General features: G+C 48.9%; 1 protein-coding gene and 1 long non-coding RNA gene across 15 annotated transcripts in view; one reads left to right on the top strand and one right to left on the bottom strand.

The window, feature by feature from the left end:
• The window catches only part of CAMTA1 (calmodulin binding transcription activator 1), an 847,309-nt gene that overhangs the window by 153,436 nt on the left and 670,265 nt on the right, over positions 1-23,608 (top strand). The window lies entirely within an intron of this gene.
• Positions 361-3,981, bottom strand: LOC144304959 (uncharacterized). The gene is made up of 3 exons (XR_013371973.1): positions 3,354-3,981; positions 3,111-3,225; positions 361-1,334 (listed from the first exon to the last, which is right to left on the bottom strand). It is a non-coding gene; the product is annotated as an uncharacterized LOC144304959 (long non-coding RNA).

Below are 23,608 nucleotides of genomic sequence, written 5' to 3'. Positions count from 1 at the left end.
GTCATGAACCACTTGTTCTCTTATAAAAACAAAGGGCCCTGTGTTGGCCCATTAACTCCCTCTGTCATGAGGGAGTGGTGGCAGAGCATCCATCTGACAAGCTGACATCAGGAATCCTGTCCTGCCCAAGGTGTGGCCTTCTCTGAGTCCGGGGTGGAGGCAGTGCACCAGGGACCAGAGGGGATGTGGTCCATACTAAGGAGGGCTGGTGAGTGTGGCCTTGGTGGGGCCCAGGGGGGCTTCTGCTGGCCTCCTGGGTTGGCCAGTGCCATATGCCACTCTTTTTTTTTTTTTTTTTTTTTTTTAAGATTTATTTACTTCTTTAAGAGGGTGGTGGGGGATGTGGGAAGGACAGAAGCAGAGGGAGAGAGAATCTTAAGCAGATGCCATGCTGACTGGGGAGCCTAATGCGGGGCTCCATCTCATGACCCTGAGTTCATGACCCGAGCTGAAATCAAGAGTCAGACACTTAATGGACTATGCCCCCAGGCACCCCATGGTCTGCCACTCTTAAGCTGAACACTTGGAAAGTGGGAATCCGAGGCAGGACATGGGTCTGGGAGCTGTAAAACCACAAGGTTCAGTGGGGACGATGGAGGCTGGCTTCCAACTTGCTTGTTAGAAGAAAACCTTGTGTACCACAAGTCTCAGGAGGACGAAGACTGGTAGGTAGGTTGTTAAGTGTGTTTTTGGTCCTTTACATGCTGTCCCTTCTCCCCCCCACCCCCGCTGTGGGCAGCCTAATGGGGTGACACCTTAAGCTCCAGCAGACCAGCTCTCAGTACCATGCTCATTGCCTATTGCCGCTGCCGAAACAGATGATCACAGACTTATGGCTCAAAACAACATGGATGTATTGTTTTACACTCTGAAGTCAGAAGTCTGAAATTGGTCTCAGTGAGCTAAAATCAAGGTGGGGCAGGGCGGCTTCTAGGGGCCCACCAGCTTCCTGGCCTGGGGATCCTTCCTCCATGATCAAGGCCAGCAGTGGCAGGCGGAGTCCTTCCTAAGGCACAGCTCTGACCCACTCTTCTGCCTTCTTTCTCGTTCATTCTTAAGGACTCTGGATTATCCTGAGCACACCCAGATAATCTTTCCATATCAGGATCAACTCTTTAGCAACCTTCCTGGCACCTGCAATCCTACTTGCCCTTTGCCACGTGACATAGCACATTCACAGGTTCTGAGGATTAGGACCTGGGCATCTTTAGGCAGGTGATATTTGATCACCCAGAAACAGGTGGAGAGCAGGGCTGTGTGCCGGCTTAGCCTTTGTAACCTCTCAGCGAGACATAGGCAGGGCTTGGACATGAGGGAGGATCATTGAGCTGGTCCTACAGGAAGTGAGAAAGAGGAAGAAGCATAGTTGGGTCAACAGCATGGCCTGTCCATGCAGGGGACAGGCCTACAGTACTGATGGACTTGTGGTTTCCAGGAGGAAATGGACATGTGTGAAAAAAACCCAGAAGGAGATGTGCCCCACAGCATCACCGACTGCCGGAATCTTCCTGAATGAAAATCACAAGTGGATGGGGTGGGGGCAGTCAGCAGCACCCTTTCCATCCTAGACCACCTTCCTGGAGAAGGTGCAAATCAGAAACTGGCCTTAAAAGATGAAGTTCATAGTTAACAATTTCCTTCCTTCCTTCCTTCCTTCCTTTCCTTTCCCTTCCCTTCCCCTTCCCCTTCCTTCCTTCCTTCCTTCCTTCCTTCCTTCCTTCCTTCCTTCCTTCCTTCCTTCCTTCCTTCCTTCCTTCCTTCCTTCCTTTCTTTCTTTCTTTCTTTCTTTCTTTCTTTCTTTCTTTCTTTCTTCTTTCAAGATTCTATTTATTTATTCATGAGAGACACACAGAGAGAGGCAGAGACAAAGAGAAGCAGACTCCCTGCGGGGAGCCCTATGCGGGACTAGATCCCAGGACCCTGGGATCTCTAGCCAAAGGCAGATGCTCAACCACTGAGCCACCCACGTGCCCCCAGAGTTAACAATTTTCAAAATAAATGAATGACACACAAACCCCAGACATGGCACAGACCCACTGGCAGGGGCTCCATAACTTTCTCCATTCTGGGACCGCAAAGCCTTTCACCCGTAGCCCAGCCTGACAGGCTGCCTCCACCCTCTCCCACTGCAGCCTGGATAAAGGAAGCAGTTGGACTCCCTCTCGGACAGCTTTCGTGATGATTTGCAGGCATCTCCCTGGACCTGTCCGCACAACAGATTTCTGGAGCGTGTCCTCAGGGACCTCCAGCTCCAGGCCTATTACTGAAGTCCGTCACCCAGAAAATCTGTTGACGGAACCGTTCTCTCTGAACTGAAAGCAAATTGGGAAATTTGAATGTGATGCAATAAGCCTGCAATAAAACAGAGCCTCCGAGAAGCGCACGAAGCGCATCTCCTCCCAGCCCCAGTCCACCGTGCCTCTGCAGCTTCCTGAGCTTGTCATCCTCGAGGGTGGCCACATACAGTATTTATTTTTTTTAATTAAGCTGTGTTGCTGTGTGGCTCACCCTCCACAGATGCTTTATAAAGCCCAGCCTTATAAGTTGCTGGAAGTTTTTATTTTTTTTAAGCGGATAGTAAAATTAAGCAGTTATTAGTATTCACGAAAAATGCTCGTGGCAGGCTTTGCACACGTAATGAGAAGCCACCTGCAGTTCAAAGCAGTACTTGATAATGCTGTAATTAGATTTGAGATGCAAAAAAGCTCATTAAAATTAAATAACATATTTGTCACTGTTTTAAGAGGTACAGATTGCCTAGAACCATGCTGGTCTCTTGACCTTGAGTATTTTGGTAGAGTCCTTGCTGCCAACAATTGGGAAATAACATCAGCAGTTCTACAGAGAGTCCTGAAAACATGTTCATCCTCGGTTCAGTTTGTGTCGAAAAAATTATATAGATATCCAGGGGAAATTACAGATTTGTACACAGTTTGTTCTGGGAGAAAAGGGTGACCAGAATCCTCTTCAAACAGGCAGTTCAAATAATGCCAGGGAGAGATGAACATGTGGACATGGGGAGGCTGGGGCTGGTCGTTGGGGGTGGGGGGTGGCGCATGGTGACCGGGTCTTCAGGAAGTGGTGTGGGAGCATCCAGCACCACTGCTTACCTGTCCAGCCCTGACCTGCATGAAGCCACTTGCTCAGAGCAGGCCCAGGGCTCTGAGAAACCAGACTGTCAGCAGTACCAGTGAGATGTGGCCCAGACTTCCAGGAGGTTACAATCTGGCTTGGGAGACAAGGCACAGGAAAGTTAGATTCCAGGAAAGAGAATATAGTTAATTAAAGAAGCCAATGTTTACTGAGAGTGTCTCGCACACCAGGTATGAATGAAGCACATGGTGTGTTTTTACCTTAGTAACCTTCTCCATTGTGCCCACTGTTGCGAATTTTGTTCTGAAAACTTCACATCTGTGAATCATTTCATCCCCATGGCAACCCTATTACTCCATTGTACAGATGTGGCAACCGAGGCTTGAGAAATTAAATAGCCTGCCCAAGGTCACGGGATAATTTGTGGCAGAGCTGGGTTTAAGCTCTGCCCTTGACCGGTCCTCTGTATTCCTTGTCTCTTGAAATCTGTAAAGCATTCTACAAAAGTAGGAAGTAATTTAGAGCAATCATGATGATTTTCATTCTTGGGGGAAGAAAATGCAAGTTGCATTCAAGAGGTGGAGACAGGGTGGGGGAGTCCACCTGGAGCAGAGAGCTCTTACCTGGAGGTGAGCTGGATGGTGGGAAAAGACAGCAGTTTGTACACAGACGCCTGGCCAGGCCTCCTGGGAGAGTGTGGGCTCTCACAGCCTGGGGGGGCCGAGGCCCCATCTGTCCTTGTCCTGGGGGCAGGGAGCCTGTGGGAAGTCAGTCTACAGCCCGACTGCCCCTCCCGCGGTGGCTGGATTGATTTCTGAGGCTGACTCTCTTGGCACTGGGTCCAGATTTAGTTCTGTGGAGAGCTCGTCTTTCAAAGTCCAGCTCAAATGTCACCTCCTCTGCAAAGACTCCCCCAACCCCCGAGGCAAAATTAATCACCCCTCCTCTGTGTTCCCACAGCTCTCTGTTGATACCTTCAGAATAGTCTTATCACATAGGACTGGATTTATGTGTTTACAAGTCTCCCTCTCCAGCTGACAGAGACTTCTCGAGGGCAGGTCCCCTGCCACTCTGTGTCCTTGCACCTGGGGCAGCAGTGTGCATGCAGTGGGTGCTCAATAAATGAGTAAATGACAGACTGTCAGGTGATTGAATTTGATTTAATTCAACAGATAGTGACAGAGCCCTTCTGACATGCAGGTCCTGCCCTGAGCCCTTTACCTAGATGAATTTACTTACTCTTCATGACAGCCACAGGAGATCCACTCTATTATCTCCACCTTACAGGTGAGGAAACAGGCCCAGAGAGGTTTTATAACTTCTTCATATCATGTAGCTGGCAAGCGGTAGAGCTGGGCTCTTGAATCCCAGGTTGTCTGGGGTGGACACAGCTGCTTAAAGCAGTCTTACCAGTAAGTCCATTCTGATTGTGAGCAATGAGTCTTACTAGAGAATCTCTGGAATTAATTCTTATTTCACTTTTTTTTTTCTTTTTTCTTAACTTGTCTGAGTTTAGGAAGGTTTGGAAAAATGTTTGGGCTGCGATGCAGTTAAGACTCCTTTGTTGTAAGCCACAGAAACCAACTGTAGCTAAATTAAGCCAAAGTGGATTCTCCTGTAGCTTGCAGAGTGGACTCACTGGCTGGACAAGCTCTGGGGATCCAGGACCTATGAAGGATGAGCCGAAGGGCAGACCTGTTGGGATGTGCTCCCTCATCTTCAGTCTTCCTGTCACCCACCCCCACAGGCCATCACCATACTGACTGTATGGTAAAGAAGGGGAAAACCCAAACAAAACTAGGGGTCTGCTAAGACTGTCTGTGGGAGTTGCTGGGTGGGCGAGAAGGTTTCCGGAGCTTGCCAGAAGCTGCCTGTCTGTTGCTTTGAGTTCCTGCTCCTCAGGTGCCTTTAGTGGGCCCGTGGCCACAGGGGTGGGGTGGGGGTCATGGGGGCTGCAGAGCATGAGGGCCCAAGGCTCACAGTCATATTTCCTTGAGACACATTTCTGGAGTTGGGGGTGGGGTTGGTCGGATGATTCTTCCTGAAAGGAATATTCACTGACAGTGACCTTTCTCAGGTTTTTAACATTTTGAGGGGATTGATTGAATTGATCCAAGCCCATTCATTGTGGGGCTGGATCCAAGGGACACAAACAACACAGGCCAGCCCAGGTTGGAGGTTTGGAAACAGGCATAAACAGGGGTCAGGGCTGTCTCTTTTCACCAGGGATGGCATCAGGCCCTAGATCAGGAGAAGTGGGGTCTGTCTAGGTGTCCTGGGAGAGCAGGGTGACAGAGGGGGCCTTTCTCAGGGTTATTGAAGGTTGTCGCCCTGGCCCCAGGCAAGGTGGGGGCTCCCTTCTGCACCGGTGGGAGGGCAGGTGGCTGTGCCCCACTCCCTGCAGCCCGTGCAGTCTTCCAGGCCAGGAATCATCTTGTCTGGTTTTGTCAGATCTAAGTCCTCAGCCTCAGTCGCCCTCTCCATTGTCCCATTAATGCACCTTCTCCAGACCTGCCTGGGCGCTGGGCGGTTTCTCTGCAGAGTCTGCTGTGCGGACTGGCCGTGCCTCTCCCAGGCGCTTTTTGTATTCATTACACAGTCTGCTCTGTGTGGGGCGCAGGGGCAACAGGGCATAGGGTCTTTACTCAGTTACCACCGTCCTCCGCACTGTATGCCTGGCAGCCCCTCTCCAGACCCACTTGTGAGGCCGCCTCGCTCCGCTGGGTCAAGGTCAGCTCGCCCTGGCTGCTGGTGGCCTGGACGCGCACGTCGCCGAGGCCGAGCGCCCCAGCCCCGGGAGCCCGCACCTGGGGCGCCTGGCCCCGCCCTCCCTCTTTGCCCCGCCCCCTCCCCTCCCTTGCCGGGCCCCGCCCCCCTGGCCCCACCACGCCCGCAGGAGGCCCGGTGATTTATGTGGCCTTCTGAGCCGTGACCTATAAACCCTTTTCTTCAGAGGGTGCCTGTTCTTGGATTAAATGCCTCCGAAAGGAGCCTCTGCCTCACAAGTGTCATGTAGAATGTTTCCGCTGACGGAGAACATGACCTTTAAAACGCCCGGTAAAGGAATCAGAGCTGCCGGGAGAAGAACGGGGCAGGGGGGTGGTGCGCTGAACTGGGCTCCACCTGCCCTCGGGGGTCACGATCCCCCTGACCGGATTGGGGTGGTGAGGACCCCAGGCGGGTGTAGGGGCCCGGGGCGCTGGTGGGCCCTTTTGGGGGACGGGAAATAGCGACTTGTACCCTGACGGTGACCAGTGGGGGGGATGGAGTGAGTGAGTGGAAAGGTTCCCCCCTCCACTGCCCCCCGCGGTCGGGGCCTCAGATGCTTTAGTGGGGAGAGAAGGTCATGGTGAGGATGGCGGGCTGCTCGTGAAGGCGGGCGGCCTGCTTTATTCCTGAGGTTATCCCAGCTTGGCCGGAGCCCGCCCTGAGTAGGGCCGCCGCATCCTGGCTGCTCCGTGTTCCTTCTGCACTCACAGAGCCTCAGAGAACCACTGGACCCACATTTCGTCTGAGACTTCAGGTCTTTGTTGCATGGGCAGAAAGTGTGGTGGTGGTGACTGCTTCCTCCCATGTTGGGGTAGGTGTCCTCTTGGCAGTGACCACTCAGTGGGTCCACCAGGCATTTTACGCAAAGGAGGCTACATTTCCCACTTTTCTGCTCCCCTAGGCAAAGGGTCATAAATAGAAAGGTGACTGATTCACTCACTCAGTGAGTGAATCTACCTTTTTTCTTAATTCTTTACTTACATTCAATTTGGGTAACACATACGTATTATTAGTTACCGAAGTTGAATTTAGTGACTCATCAGTTGCATATCACACCCAATGCTTGTCCCATACATGCCCTCTTTCATGCCCATCCCCCAGTTACCCCATCCCCCACCCCTCCAGTGACCCTCAGTTTGTTTGCCTAGAGTTCAGCATCTCTTACGGTTTTTGTAAGAAACCTTTGCAGACACTGGCTCACTTTGGTTCCCGTACAGTGGAGGGACGGGTGGCTGGATTCTTCTCTCCAAGGGGCCTCTTGCTGGAAGCAGCCAGTGTGTCTTGCTTGTGGGATGCCACCAGGAATTCTCTGGAAGGAGGACTAGAAGGTTTCTGCAGAGATGAGTCTGTTGTAGGCCTGTGGGCCTTTGTGGCCAAAAGCAGGGGATTGTCTTCCATCATGTCATCTTCTATAGAAGCTCAGGGAGGGGAGGCCAGGTCAGCTGGGGAAAGAGTTGTCTCCTTTGGAGGTTCAAGCCCTCTTCCAAGGATCTCAAAATGGCAGGTGGAGATTTGTGTTCTCATATGGAAAGAGAGGGGCTTGGTTGTGAGATCTGCCCAGTCCTTTCTGACCTGGGTGCATGGTGGTGGGCTGGAAGAGGAGCAGCTTCACCACCGAGGCACAGAGAGGTGGGGTCTAGCTGGGAGGGCCTGGCTGTGCTCTTTGTTGTGGGATAAATGTGAGGTATCCTGCTTTGGGAAAAGTGGCATGGTGTGTGTGTATGTGTGTGTGTGTGTGTGTGTGTGTGTGTCTGTGTGCATGCTTGTGTGTGTGTTCGAGTGCCCTTTTGCACAGGCCCATGTGTACTTTGTGTATGTGTGTTTATATGTCCTCACATGGGTGTGTGTCTGTGTGCATGTGTGTGCCACATGTGTGTGCATGCATGCATGTGTGTAGCACAAAGCCACGTCTAATCCGGGGAACAGAGGTGTTCTTTTGTTATAAATAAGGCTGATTTTTATATTCCCACTTGAGCAGGGAGTGCAACCAGCAGACCAAAGGTAATGCATTTCAGGCGCCCGTTGGGGAAGGTAAATGTGGTTTATAAGCCCCGTTAGCTCTGATGGGGGCTGGGCAGTGGTGGCAGCTGAAGCAAGGCATGCTCCAGATGGAGGGAGGGGACAGGTTGGTGATTGTGTGCCCTGTTTCTCTAAAAGAAAAAAAATGACGTGCCGCCTGTTAGCTAATCAACAGTGAGGAGAAAGTCCTGACAACAAGTAAAGAAAACTTAGCTGGCAATAAAATAAGGGACTTTTTATGGTGGTTTTTATGGGAACATTTTCACTTTGGGAATTATTAGAGTTAGTGCCGGTTGTGACAAAAGCCGCATTTGCATATCGCCCGTGATGGAGGCTGGATGGAGCCTGAATGCGGCATTAACTGCATATCAGAGACCCTTTCAGAAGCCAAACAGGATGACATTTATTGCAAGCTCGATGCCGCGTGTCTGGCATTAGTTACTGCTTGTTGTGTCCTGTGGAATGTAGATTTTCAGTCTTGGGATCTTTCTGAGACTTGGCACAGCAGCTTCCTGTGTCGATAGCAAGCTAGAACTTTTGGCATGGTGGTGGTGGGGGGTGCCCCAGGTGGGGAATGGGGTGGCCCCCAAAGGGATTTGCAGGATCACGCTTTGCCTGGGTGACTGTTGGGGCTGACCTTGGGGAGACTGCCATTCTGGGATTCAGGCTCCATTGTAGGAGACACAGGAATTTCTCCCAAACTTAAAAAAAAAAAATGAGATGGAATTCACATACCATATACTTCACTCATTTAAAATACATGATTCAATGGTTTTTAGTGTATTTACAAAATTGTGTAACCATCACCACAGTTAAATGTAGATTTGCATTACCCCCAAAGAAGCCCCTGATTCCTTAGCTGTCACCCCAACCCCCTTACGCCTTCCAGCCCTAAAGGACCACTGACCCACCTTCTGTCTCTGTGGATTTGCCTACTCTGGACATTTCGTATCTGTAGAATCATTCACGTGTGTCTGGCTTCTCTCACTCGGCATCCTGTTTTCATGGTTCACCTACATTGTTGTATGTTTCGGGGCGCCCTCCTACTTGTGGCCGAGTGATAGCCCACTATATGGATGGAGCACGTTTTGTTGGTTTTCATCAGTTGATGTCCCCCCTGTATAAAATCTCTTTCCTTTTTCGTTTTAAAAGATATGTGAAAAAATCCTGGTTGGGCCCGTTAGAACAAACTTGAGTTTTCCTGATGAAAAGTGGAGTTCTGGATGCAGCAGAGGTTGTGAGGAGACACTGGGTCCTTTTGAAAAGAGAGAGCTGATTTTTTTTTTAAAGATTCATTCACTCATTCATTCATTCATGAGAGACACACAGAGAGAGACAGAGACATAGGCAGAGGGAGAAGCAGGCTCCCTGTGGGGAGCCTGATGTGGGATTCAATCCCAGGACCCTGGGATCACGACCTGAGCTGAAGGCAGACGCTCAACCCCTGAGTCACCCTTGTGCCCCGAGAGAGTTGATTCTTTGCAGTTTGGCCTGGTGAGGGGCTCACTCAGCAGGAGGTCAGTGACCTCTGATCAAGGGTTGATGTTGGGGTCCTGGGGGCACTTTGCTGCTCTTATTTCTGTATCAAAAAGGAGCCTTGGCCTCTCTGAGGAATTTCTGGGGGACACCAGTATGGAGAGAGCTCTGGAGCAGCCTGGATTAGGGGCAGGGAATGATTTCGTGTTCTTGCCTTGGCCCCACCTCCCCATAAACTCTAGTCACGCTGTACAAGGTAACCACCAATTTGAAGGTCTGGTCTGAGTCTGCTGAAGAGGGGCAGCGGTTATGCATTTCAGAGATGGTCTGTCTTCTGCTGATGGTAGAGGGTGATTCCAGGGGAGGCACGGTGGGCTTCTGCCTGGCACAGATTTAGAGAGGGTCTTAGGGCAGGGTGTAAAGACAGAATGTCCTATATTTTCCTCTCCCAGAAAATCAGTAGGATTCCTCAGTGACTCAGCTCTGAGTCTTAATTATGCTGCTATGTAAATATTTCTGAGGTCTCTTGGTTTTCTCAGTTGGCATTATATCACCGTTAATAACTAGAGGGCACATTATAAATATGCAAACTCATAATAATGCATTAACTCGAAGAACATCGACGAATTACCAAACAGCCTGAGGCATTGGGCAGCTTGTTCCCTTTGCTGCCGAGACCACCCCTATCTCCTGAATCTTGGAATCTAAGAATTCCCTTGGCTCACCCTGCCCCAGATCCTACCCTCAGGAGCAGTCCATTGCCCCATTTGTGTGCCGGGCAAACTGCTCTCATTGTGGTTCTGGACGTGCTCTCCTGGATCTCAGACTCTCTGGAGCGTGTCCTGGCTTACCTCCTGTTCCTGTCTGTGCTGGGACAAGATCAGCTGAGGGTTTGCCCTTGGCCTTCTCCTACCCTTGGTTAAATTAGAAAAACCGTAGCCACTACCTTAGTTCCTGTCCTGGCTCCCCACTCGTGAATGTGGCCTTGGGAAGTCATATCAACTTCTTTGTCTGAAATTTATTAATTGGACAGGTATTTACTGTGTACCTATTGCATGCCAGATGATGTGCTGGGCAGTGCCTATGGTACTTGCCATCTTGCAGCCGATAGTGTGCTGGGGTAGACAGACAAGCAAGTAGACAGTGATAGGAAAACCATCAATGCGTGTTTTAGAAGCATGGGCATATTATCTAGACCTGATGGGTCAGTGAAAAGTCTCAGACAAGGTGCTATCTAAGTTTAGACCTGAGGATGAGTTGGAGACACTCTGGCAAGGGGAGGTGGCTGGGTAGAGAGTGGAGGTGGGAGCGGGGCACAGGGAAAAGCATGGGAGGCAGAGGCAGAATGCACAGTGGCTTCGAGGAGAGAATGCAGGGTATGAGTGTGGCCACAGGATGGAGTCCGTCAGGGAAAGATGAGGTGGGCTGCAGAGATAAGCCAAGGTAAGTCTTCAAGGGCCTCAACCATCCAGCCAAGTGGGGGATATATAAAGAAATTGAGTTTTATCTTGAATGAGAGAGGAGCCACTGTGGAGGGCCCCTGTCTTGCCTTAGAGAGCTCCTGGCTGCCTGTCGGCGAATGGATCAAAGAGGGTAAGAGTGGTAGCTGAGATACACGGCGGTGGGGGTGGGGGAGGGGTCCTTGCTTGACCACCCTGAGTATTTGCAGCAACGGCTAAGATAGTGGCTTCATCCACTGCCAAGTGCACTGTCCCACTAACCTGCGCCCTGGTAAATTAGGCAGCTTATGAACAGGATGCAAGTTACGGGCCTGAGTTTGGAGTCTGGGCAGGAAGGAGGTGGTGTCTGTGGTCTGTGGAGGCAGCAGCCACATGCATGTGACCTGAGTGGAGCTGGACTGGTGTCAGGATGCTGCAGAGGCGAGGTGGCCCGACAGGGGGAGTGTCGGGCCTGGCAGCCAGAGTTCTGGACTCCTGTTACTGTGCTGCCACTTCCCCGTAACCTGGCTGGGCTGGGCTCCTCACCTGGAAATAAGGATGATCACACCTGATTTGCTGCTGTGCTGAAGAGAACTGAAGTAGCACCCACCTGAGATGAGCTTTTGAAGGCAGCCTGTGGACAGATGAGCTTGCTCTAGCTCTGTGCACTTTTCCTGCCTCAGCACCCGTGTCTATAATATGGTGACTTTCCATTTGAGTTTCTTGGGGGCTGAACACAAGAAAGTGCATGCATGCTCTTGGTCTTTCTGTTTATAAGGCAGAAGTTGGATGGCTGTTTACTGGCCTTAAAAACCAGTTTAGCCTCACAGTTTCGGCTTCATCTGCATTTCTCCGCATTAGATGTGGACCATAGTTAGATCTATTTTAAACTTTCTATTTTGAAATCATTATAAAATTACAGGAAGTCGCCAAGATGGCACAGAGAGGCCCTGCTTACCTTTCGCGCAGCTCCCCTGGTGGCTGCATCTCAGCCCGCTGTAGTGCCAGGTCACAACCAAGAACCCAGCATTAATACAACGTGCGTATTTTTCTGGCCACTTAATGTCACATGTATAGATTCATGGGACCTCCCCCATTGTCAAGATCTAGCACACGCCCCCCCACTACAAAGGTCTCCCATGCCCTTTCTCTGTCCTTACCCTCCCTTGTCATTATCTCGGACTCCAGGAAACCACTGGTTTGTGCTCCATCTCTGCAAGATTATTTTATATTATGAATGTATCTGTTTGTATTATAATAATATATAATAATATTCCAGGAATTTAAGAACATGTAAAGAAAAGTCTTCCTGCTATTTGGCCATGCCCAGACAGCTACAACCATCGTTTCAGTGTATGTCCTCTTTGTCTTCTTTTACATATATGCAAATATTTAACATATATATAATGTATATATTTAATGTATATATTTATATATTTAGTGTATTTTAATCCTGATGCATGTGGGGTTCCATACCCTGCTTTTCCACCTGATATACCACACACATCCTCCATGCATATTGGACAGAGTGAGGCACAAGCAGCATTCATGGAGTGGGACTGGGTGAGACTGGGTGGCGCAGGGTGGGGACCAGGCATCACGGAGAGGCCAGGGTGCCTTCTGCAGCCCTGTCTGCTGTCTCTGTGAGGGCCTGGAAGCCCCTTGGCTCTTCAGTGAGGCCTGGCTGCCCATCACCCAGCAGCTGGCTTGCTGGTCCCAGGACTGTCACCGAGCATGAAGCAGAGGTGGAGAAAACCTTGAAAGTAATTAATAGAGCAAGAGCACATGAAGTTCCTGAAGAAGGAAAGCACATCATGGGTCTCCTGTCTTTCCTCATCCTCCTCACTTTGTGAGTAATTCCACGTGGGTGTCTGGGAGTGGGAGTATTTATAGCAACACCTCTTGTGCTGGAGTGTTGAAATTTCATCTTTACGGTACTGTGCTTATAAAAAGGTAATCACATAGCAGAATGTGCAATTGTATCCGCGTCTTTCTGCTGCAACTTTAATTAGGATTACAAGTAAATAGAAAATAGAAAATTTGAAATTGTAATATCCCAAAGAGTTTGTAAGCACACCGGTGGTGGATAGGTGGGGCTTCTTCCCCTTCCACCCTTATGGACGAATTTTACAGTTTGTCTCTTAAGCTGCACAGCGGCAAAAGCACCTTCTGGGTAGATTTGTAGCTGATGAAGAGATCCACAGGCAAGCCTTTTATTAAATCGTGTTGAATAAGTTTTTAAATCTTCGTTGCATTAGAGCTGATCTGGTGCACGATAATGGTGTCTATGGCCAGGATAAAAACACCCATGACCATTCTCTATCATTATCAGGTAAGTGACAGGCATAGGTTTCCTGCTGTCTGAAGAAGAGAGAAAAGAAAGGAGAGGACAGGGCCATGTTGGAGAAGTAGGCAGGTTAGTCCGCGCCAGCTCCAGGTTCTCCCAGTGGCACCATCCCTGCCACCCAGGTGTGACTCAGGCTACTCTGCCATTGGTGTTGGCTCGCCACCTGCTGTCCCCTCAGCTTCATGCTGGAGCTGCTGGTTGCTGTTTTGAGGGGACACCTTTGTGTGTCCTGGACAGGCCGCGAGCAGGGGGTGGGTCATCCTGGTGAGGTGAGCAGGAGGGCAGGGCTCTGCAGACAGCTCAGATGCTGCATTGTGCCTGGCATTATTGGGGGAAAGACGGGGGTGCACACTGGGGACTCCAAAGGGAACAATTGGTGGGATGTCTTCTGTGTGTTCTCTGGACCCTCCAGTAGAGAGCGTCTACATGGAGAAGTTTTGATGAGGCAGGGTCATATGCAGAGAAGGAGGTGATTGTTCCATGGCTCTGGAGGGGAGAGACTTTGGTTTCTAGAATGTCTAAAGAGTGTAAGCTTCTGTAGGTTGCAGGAAGGACTAGTAAGCAACCTAAAAGTAAATCCCATGTGTACTATTAGTAACACACCTGGGTATCTGTCTTTAATAAGGATAAAAAAGCCTCGTTTGAGACATTTATTCATGCCCTTGAGTAAATTAATATTGATTTGATGTTTGACAAGAGTTTGAATTTTTATTTTTCCTGCATTTGGAGCACTGGTCTGTGGCTAGTAAGCAATTTCTTGCACCAGCATCTACAATGAGCCATTATTCATTCCATCCAATTCCACTGAGGGCCCGCTATATGCCAGACTGCTCTTTTTGGAATTAGGGTGGTGAACCAGGTGGGCTCTGCCTTCACTGAGCTTATGTTCTAAGGAAAATGCTGTCTAGGGGAAGAGGGAAGTCTTACCCAGTTGTCTTAGGGGCTGGCGATTGGCCAGGGAAATCCTGATGAAAGGATCTGCCTTAGTCTATCTGGGCTTCTATGACAAAGTACCATTGACTGAATGACTTATAACCAAAAGAAGTTTGTTTCTCACTGTCCTCAAGGCTGGGAAGTCACTCTCTGGGATCGCCTTAAAAGTGCACTAATCCTGTTCAGAAGAGCACTGCCCTTATGACCTAATCACTCCCAACGCCCCACTTCCTAATAATAATCGCACTGGGGATCAGGATTTCAACATGTGAATTTTGGGGGGACACAAACATTTAGTCTATATCAGGTGCTGAAATTAGAGAGAAGTCAGGGCGAGTGTAGGCTTCATCTCTGTAGCCACAGACAGCCACAACCTAATTTGTTCTGGACATTGGACATGTTTCTTAACCTGTTTGGTCTCCTCCCTTGCCAGACCACAGCTAACTTACAGGGCTGTTGTGGCCTCAGACATTCCGCCAAGTCTAGACTGTGGCACTGCTCATGAGCGTTAGCTGTTCCTGTGGCCATTGGAGTGGATAAGGATCCCCTTTATCTTACTTGTACTGTGGCTGGTGGGGAACCTAAGCTGGAGCTGGTGCCTGCTCCATCTAGGACATCTGGCTGGGGAGGGACCTTTCCCATCTCCAAATCTCAGAGCCAAAATGAACTCTGTCTGGTCTTGCTTGGGAGTCCCAAATCCAACTTGAAGCTGTGGTCGATTTTTGTGGAGTTCTCATTATTTAAAATTTGGCCTGGAATGGCATCCTGGTCTCAAGAAAGATGGAAGCTGGAGCTAATCGGGCCCCCTGGCACAGCGCACAGAGTAGCTCAGGACCCTACAGCTTGGTTTGGGCTGTTCTGACAGGGAGCTCATTTGTAATATATATTGTTCTTGATGCCAGGAGCTACAAGCATCTCACGTGGGGAGCCAGGAGAAGGAGGAGTGAGGTGGCAGGAGGGGAACACAGGAGCTGAGAATCTAATTTTTCATATAGTAACAAAACAATACACTTGTGTATTCCCCTAATACCCCTTCAGTTTCTTGGGGTCTGGAGTGGCATCTATTTTTAAAAACATTTGGACCAATAATTCTGCTTTATGCAGACCAACTGGAGGGTCTCTGGCTTGGAGATTTAATGTAAAATAAACCCTAAATGGGGTGGTACACAGCATGGTGGCCAGCCATTGTAGGTAAGCAGTTTTTCTTAAACAAGCTGAGAGAATGATGGAAATGGTCGCTGTATTGGGTTTTGTCCCAGAGTGAAAGCTTTCTGTGAGCTGAGGAGTTGTTTGGTGGCTGGGGAGATGAAAGGGGAAGCTTGTCTGATGTCCTCCTGTCTGTTCTAGACTCAATGCCAGGGTACATCTTGCTGGGGCTCTGGAGGGCAGGAGGCTCCCAAGACAGAGGCTCTGAAGATGCTGGACTCCTTTCAGGAGGCTGGATGTCTTGGAGAATCCTCTAGGCATCAGGACTATGGTTTCTTGGCACTTTGGAACTGGTCACAGAAGGCTGAAGTTTGAAAAAGAGTGCTATGTTTTGCAGATTTGCTTGAAGCAGGACTGGGGATGATCTCTGAGCCACATAAAATTGGAATATTTTTCTTTGTCAATCTCTCATGAGTTTAGAGCCTCACTGTTTGCCATCCATAACCTCTGTGTTTTTGGAGAAGTTTCTCTCACTGAGATCCATAGCCATCTTCCTAACCCCTGGCAACTGAAATGATGTGTCCCTGGGACCCCTCCCTGCAGATCTCCCAGGCATAGGCTGTGTCTTCAGGTGCATCTTAACCTTCTAAGATTTCAGTGTCATTAATCAGTAAATAATCATTGGGCGCCTTACCTTTTATTCCAATAGCGCTATAAGAGTAGCAAGGCTCTTGCTCATTCATTGATAATAGGATATCCACTCTCTTCTGTTCTCAACCTTTTTTTCTTGAACATTCTATTAGAATTTGGTCCCAAATTTGGAGTTCTCTGGGTTCTGGAACAACCTTCTAGCTCTCTCCCACTTCAGGGGTCAGCTTAGGATCCAGGGGTATTCCTTCAGGGCAGCCAATTTCTTCCAGCCCGGAAACATAAGAGAATTATTTACTTCCCTGCAGGAGTAAGTGATAATTTAAAAAAATCATCCATTCAGTCAACAAATATTAGGTATGTGTTGGAATAAATAAAAGGTCTACCATCTTCCTGGGAGAAGAGAAAAATACCTTTCTTTCATTTCTGATGAGTGTACAAGATATAGGTTAATTTTACAACAGATTATCCCACTGATATTAAATTCTCAAGAAATCACTCTGCTGCACACAGCTCTTCTTGTGAAGGAGGTGCCATCACTGTTTTCTAGGGAACACTATGAGACCAAGGTGAAGAGTCACACAGTCGATGGAGCCAGAAGCATTTCTGGGTCTTCCAAAGCCAACTCCAGCACTCACTCCACCTACCACATACTGTGTGACCTCTGGAGAAGTGAAGAACATTGTCCCTGCTCTTGGGGGGCGGGGGGCTTGGGGTCTTCTCAAGAGGAAGAAGAGTAAAACCTGAAAAGTTTAGTAAAAAAATTAAGGAGCAAGAGAGCGGTAAGGTTTGCATTACTATACTGTAATCATCCTTTTGCTTGCTTTGCTGTTTGCTATTACTTTTCTTTGTTTTTTTCATTAGGCTGTGGGTGCCTTGGAAGCAGGAACAGTATCTTGTTTGCCCCCAAATGTCCGTTAGTGCATGGATACCATTTGTTGGATGCATACCTGAATGAATGAATGCTATAGGAATTTGAGGAGCTGGACTTTGAAGGGTGGGTATTCTTTGGTTTAGGCTGGTGGTGCACTATGGTGGGTTAAGAGGGAGGGATTCCTGATTGGAGCATAAAGCCAGCTTTATTGATATGCAATTCATATATGGTACAGTTCGCCCATTAGGGGGTACAACTCAGTGGCTTTTAAAGTATTTGCAGAGTTGTAAAGCATCACTACAGTCAACTTTAGAACATTTTCATCCTCCAAGTAGTAATCTATACATTTTACCTGTTATCCCAAAGCCCCCATTTTCTCACAGTTCCTGGCAATTCTGGACATTTCACAGAAGTAGAATTCTACAGTATGTGGCCTTCTGTGCCTACCTTCTTCCACTTAGCACAATGTTTCCAAGGCTGGTCCGTGTTGTAGCACACGTCAGGGCTTCCTTCCTCTGTTGCTGAATGATATTCCCTGACATGGATATAGATTGGATCATCTGGAATACAACTCATGTTAGGCACCAGGAAGCCTAAACTGAAGCTGTTGGAGCAGGAGTTTGACCTAATCAAATGGAAGTTTTGAGAAGCTCAGTCTGACAACAGGGTCAGACGAAACAGAGGTGTCTGGAGGCAGAGATAAGCAAGGAGGCTTTCTTGGGTTTCTTTGTAGGAGGCAAGGACAGTCATAACCAGGGAACAGAAAGAGAAGCATGAACAGGCAAGGTTCTGGGGACCTTGTCTATGCATGTGAGGGACTGAGGAGGGACTGAGAGGGAGATCTACATTTTTGGCCTGAGATGCTGGAGCCTAGGGCATGAATTGTCTGGTGACTGATGACAAAGGGAGAGGTGAGTCTCCACTTGTGCCCACCCTTTGGAGTGATGGCAGGGTACAGAGTTCAGTTGGCTGGAGGGCTCTGGAGGGAGGACCTGATAGACAAAGTCTCCTCTTTTAAGGAAATTGCCTTTGAGAGGGCAGATCTGCCTGAAAATCAGGCCTTCAGGTAGCACATCTGTGAATCAGGAGAGACACTCTCCCTGAATGATGGATGAGCCATACACAGGCAGAGAGGACAGAAGGGAATATTCCAGATACAAGCCAGGCCAATAACAGGAGCAGGGCCACTGGATGGGAGAGAATCATGTGAGTCTGGCCCTAGGTTGGCACCAGCAACTTGCAGAGAACACTGGGGAACAAGCCAGCCAGGCAAGTATCAACACAGCATTTAAATATAGCATATTCTATGCTCCAAAGCACCGGGGTAAGCTTTTTATGTTACTCTTTACAACAATCTACAGGGCAGATTTTATTCTCATTACTACTTTATTAAGATTTAGAGAAGTTAAGAGCTTATCCTCAATCACATATCTAAGAAAGTTTTCATTTGGGTGTAAGCAGAAGGAAGTACAGCATGTTTTAGACTGGATAGACTCTACCACTACTCACTTCTAGCAGTGAGCTTTCAGTTCAACAGTCGCTGATTGTGGGCTGAGCACTTGACTCCAAAGGTGTCAAGTAGGACACACCCCTGATCCTAGTAGCTTCCCTGACATGCTGAGGACACACACACACACACACACACACACACACACACACACACAACCTGCTTGTGTGTCTCCACTGTTTCGCCTTTCTGGAGATGCTTGTTGAACTGGCGCATTAAATGCACAAGCAGGAGTTGGCCTGGAATACTTGTTCCCTCTTCCACTGGGTGGGGTTGGTGTCTGAAATCACGGAGGAGGCCTAGGACCTCGTGGTCTGGTGCAACTGGAGGAGGGTGTATGGAAGGCAGTTTGGGAACAAGCAGATAGGCTGAGCTAAGAGGTTGATGGACGGATGAAGGAGCAGGGCAGCATCTGTCTCCACTGAGGAGGTTCCTGGAAACCACCCTGCCTCCTCTACCATGCCCCAAGCCCAGAAGAGCTGTGCTTCACTGGTAACCTCTTCCCACCTGCTCTGCGCTCTGGGCCACCACCCTAGCTCCCCATGTGCTTTGCAAGGGCAGGGCCATTCAATTCTGCATGGAGACGTTAAATGGGTTTCCAGCAGCTCCAGTGGAAGAGATCCTTTTAAACTGCAGGTCCTGGGGAGGAGGCTCAGAAGAGGAGCCATCATTGAGTTCCTGCATTTTGCAGCCTTCTGGAACGGGAGCAGCTTTTAGAATTTCAAGCCACAATTTGTATTCAAATGAAGGTCATTTGAAAGGTGTAACATAGTAAACAGCCATTATTTCATTTTGATGGTGGCACTAAAATTATAGTGTTGGTTGAATTATTTTAGTGTAGGACCATTACCATCTCCCTAAAACACTTAGAGGGGTTCTTAGAACGCTGCTCCAATCCTAAAATTAGAAGAAAATTAAAAATCACAAAGCTGTGATGGTGGTGGTGGTATAATTTGGGAGAGAGGGCCCCTAAGGTGTGGGGCACTTTCTCTGTCCTGCACACACCCACTGTGCTTTCCTTGCACAGCACAGCTGTGGGAAGGGTCCACTAAGTGCATGTGAAGAAGGGGGTGTTGTAGAGCTTTGAATTGTGAGATGTAAAGGAACAACCCCGCCCTCCACCTGTCCTGCATTCAAGTCCTTAAAAATCCCACCACTGGGGCTTCACTACCTTGGGCGTTTCTTCCAGAGGAGCAACCTTGGTGGGAACCCCTTCCACTGTCCCTTTGCTGGGAGCATTCGCTGGAGAAGAGGGATCCCTTGGCTCACCTGCAGTGGTGCTTTGGGCTTACCCAGGAGGGACCTGCAAGTTCAGGGTGGGATCCAGGGCAGGCGCTCTCTTCCCTGGTGGGCAGTTGCCTTTCAGCCCCCCATTAGGTAGGCTGAAGAGATGGGTCCCATTTAGGAACCTGTTAAATTGCAGTGGCACCAGGAATCAAGAGTGTGTAGAAAGGCAGACCCAGGAGAGGGTTTGGATCTTCCGACTTCATTCTGGATTCTGCACATCCAGAAACTGTGGCCCCAGAGGGATGTGACTCCCCTAAGATCAGATTGCAAGTTGGTAACAGAAACAAGACTTAGCCTGGAATCTTGGGCTTCCTTTACTGTCACTGGCTGTGCGTTTCAAATATCCGTTCCCCTCCCTGAAAACCTCCGAGTCAGTTGTTTGCAGGAATCAGAATCCTTTGGGTTTCAGATGAGTAATACAGTGCATAGGCTGGCCCAACCTCAATGGCTTTGGAACAACATCTTCTAAGTAAAACCATCAATATTTCTGCAGCAAAACACATAAATATTCACCCTAAGTGGGGGGTAAACAGGACTAGAAACTGTATCAGTTCAAACTAAGTTTTGCTACATGGTACCAAATTTAAGAAAAAAACTTTGGATTTCCTGTCTTTTGGATTTGAGAATTTCTAAGAGAGGACATGACTGAGTCTGGTAGCAACACATGCTCCTTGAGGGGAAGTTGAAAGGTTCAGAAACGTACCCATTAGAAGGAGGGGGCCATTGCTCCCAATTTTGGTGATTTCTAGACTTAAAAAAGTTTATTTTATGAATATAGAATTGATAAATAACATTACATTAGCTTCAGGTGTACAATGTAATGGTTCGATACTTGCATGTATTGCAAAATGATCACCACAATAAGTCTGGTTAACATCTGTCACTATACAGAATTGCAAAGGTTTTTTTCTTGTGATGAGGACTTTTAAGATCTCTTAGCAACTTTCAAATATGCACTATAGTAACGTTCACTAGAGTCTCCATGCTGTACCTGATATTACCTGATGACATAGATTTCATTGCTGGAGGTTTGTGCCCTGCGAACCCCTTCACTCGTTTTGCCTACCCCTTACCCCAGACCTGGGGCAGCCACCAGTCTGCTCTTTGTGTCCATGAGCTTGGTTGGGTGGTTGGTTGGTTGGTTGGTTGGTTTTTTTAGATTCCACACAGAACCAATGTCTAGACTTTTGCCCATGTATTTTTTATATAGCTGGCTTCTTCCTCTGTACAATTTTGTACTTTACTTTTTTCACTTTTTATTACATAACAAACACTTTTGTATGTTTCTGAACACTGAAGCCTTTTCCATGGTTACACGGCTGTGAGGAGCCCGCATCTCACACCTCAGCCTGGAGCTTTTCTCCCTACAACACATGCTGCTTCTCCACCAGTCAGACTGGAGCATCAACAGGCAGCCCCCCCGCCCCCCCCCCCCGCCCAGCATCTGGGACCATTGGCATTGGGATGGCCCCCGATGAGGCCTCCAGGAGCTGTGTGCGGTGGGTCTGGGAGGCAGTCTTCTGGGCAGAACTCTGGGGCTGTTTCCAGGTTGTTTCCTCTTCCATGTGGGCCATCCACAGTGGAGAAGCCTATCAACCTGGAAAATGAAAGCAGGTCCTGGAAAGGTGGCTCTGCATTTGTCTGCACTTGAGGGCAGAAGGAGAGGCAGAGTAGGTGTGTGCATCAGGCCCCTCACATGGTTGGGTGGCACTGCCCTTGAAGGTGAGTATTTCTTGCCTTATTTCACACTTGAGGGCCCCTTCTTTGTTCTCTCAGTGTCCGAAGCTCCCATAACCCAATGTCTTTCCTTGGAGTTGCCATCAGCATCACCTTGTCACCGACTCCCCATCCCTAGGGAGGTGGCAGAGGAGTGGCTCCAGGCTCTTGCTCCTTGAGGGTACCTCTGGCCACCCATCTTCACCCACAGAGGTCCTCCTTCAGCTCTCTGGGTAGTGGGTCTGGTGAGTGTGCTGGCCCTGGGAGAGCCTGGGGTGGAGAGAAGCAAGGGTGGCCTGTGTCTCAGTTGTGCTCTGTCTCCCTCTCCTACACAGATTTGCCTGCCTGACTCAGGGCTTGGTGGGAAGCAGGCCATTGGAGATGACTAGTCCTCCTTTCAGGCTTCTTGTCACCCTCCCATGAGATGGGGGCATGGGGATAGAGGTGGGGATTTTGGACTACATGACCTTGAAGTCTTTTCTGGGTGGAGAAGCCTCTGAGCTTCCCTGTTTATGCTTTCCTAGATGGTTCTTGGGGTTTGGGAACACCCACTAGGGCTTCCAGAAGGTCCTGGGTGTGGGTCCTGTTTACTATCTTTCTCCCATGTCACTGTCCCCTGAGGCAGATCGTGCAAGTGTGAATTCCAGGAAGAAGCCCAGAGTGTGTGTGGGGAAAACTGCATTCCTGGAAACTCTTCCTATTTATGCTGTGTCTTTCGAAAAATAATTGTTCTCAGAAAGGACTAGGTTTTAGGGCCTGTATAACCCCTCAGCCTTGTCCCACACTTCCCTCTACTGCATTCCAGCTGCTATACTGGCTGCCTTTCAGATCCAGGGCCTCAGGTACCCACTCTCTGTTCTCCCCACCTCATCTGCTAACTCTTGCTAAGTCTCAGCTTAAATCTCAACCCTCCAAACCTACCAGGCACCTCTGTCACCATGTGTCATCACCTACATACTTTTCCGTGGTAATATTTATCACAACTTGTCTTTATGTATTTATTTTAGTGTTTTATTTTATTTCACATTTATCTTCTCTACAACACTTCATGGAGGTAGGTTCCATAGCTTATTTGTTCACTGCTATAGCCCAGTGCATGGCATATGGTGGGCATTCAGTACATAGATCTATTGGATGGATGGATGAATGGGTGGATGGGTGAGTGGAAGCCTGGATGGATGAGTGGGTAGATGGATAGATGGATGGTGAATGGATGGATGGTTGGATGGTGGATGGTTGGGTGGATGGATGGGTAGATGGGTTAATGGTTGAGTGGAGGGATGGGTGGATGGATAGGTGGTTGGATGGATGCATGGATGGTTAGGAATATGAACTACTTTTGGGGCATTCCATGAAGTCACAAGTACAGAAATGAGTTAAGCCAGCTTGAGAGAAAAGGGAACTTATTGTGAGGCTGTAAGAATGTTTCACAGGGAGAAGCAAGCTCAGGTAGGAACTAGAACAGGGAATGGAAAGGCCATCCAGACTCTCTCTCCAACTTGTGCCTCTCTGCACATTGCATTGTTCTTTCTTGGAAGACTGACTTGGTTTTGTCCTCAGTCCATGTGAGAGGACACTGGTACTCTCAGTCCTGAGTTTACATGTGATCAGGTCAGCCACGCGAAGAGGTGACTGGCAGGCCCTTGAATCCAATCCCAGATTCCTGGGGAAGAAAGTCTGGAGCCATTTACTCCTGGGGGGACCAGAGTCACACATCTGGACTGTGGGAGCACACCCTTGTGATGTGCGTGTGGGTCACTTCTCAGAGAAAGGGACCGTTGTACGTCGCACCAGTTTTGCTGAGCCTACCCTGGATTGTTTGCAGTTTTGTCCAGCATTCTTACCTCCCATTTGATGACTGCCTAGTGCTCTCTCTGTTAGATCCCAGGCCTAGAAGCCTGCACTGTTTGTAAGGCTGTCCCCTCAGCTACAAGCACGGGAAACCTGCCCATTTGGAGCTATGAGTGCAGAGCAGTGAGGCTCACCTGCAGAGGTGAGATCAGGCCTGCCAGGCCTGCCTGGTTTTGGGGAGATGATGGTAGCTCTAACTGTCATGGCCCCCCAGTAAAAGTTTCATGGGTTTTCCCAAGTGAAATCTGTCGGACTATATCAGACACTCACCGTAAAACAAGAAGGAGCCAGTACCTGGGCTCTTCAGAGGAGCCCCGCTCTTCTCCCCCATCTAGTTCTGCAATAGGCAATGTGCTGCCATTTCAGACTAGAAATTTTCTCCATGAAAAGAAGGAAACCTCTTTATGCACTTTTGTGATGCAGAGTCTAATTTAGGTTTCAATAAGGGAAAGGACCATTATATCACCCTACTTCAGTGCTTCTTGTCATTACGTTATATTTTT

Source organism: Canis aureus, chromosome 3, assembly GCF_053574225.1.
Source record: "Canis aureus isolate CA01 chromosome 3, VMU_Caureus_v.1.0, whole genome shotgun sequence".
Lineage (NCBI taxonomy): Eukaryota > Metazoa > Chordata > Mammalia > Carnivora > Canidae > Canis > Canis aureus.
This window is presented reverse-complemented; position numbering and strand designations above follow the sequence as displayed.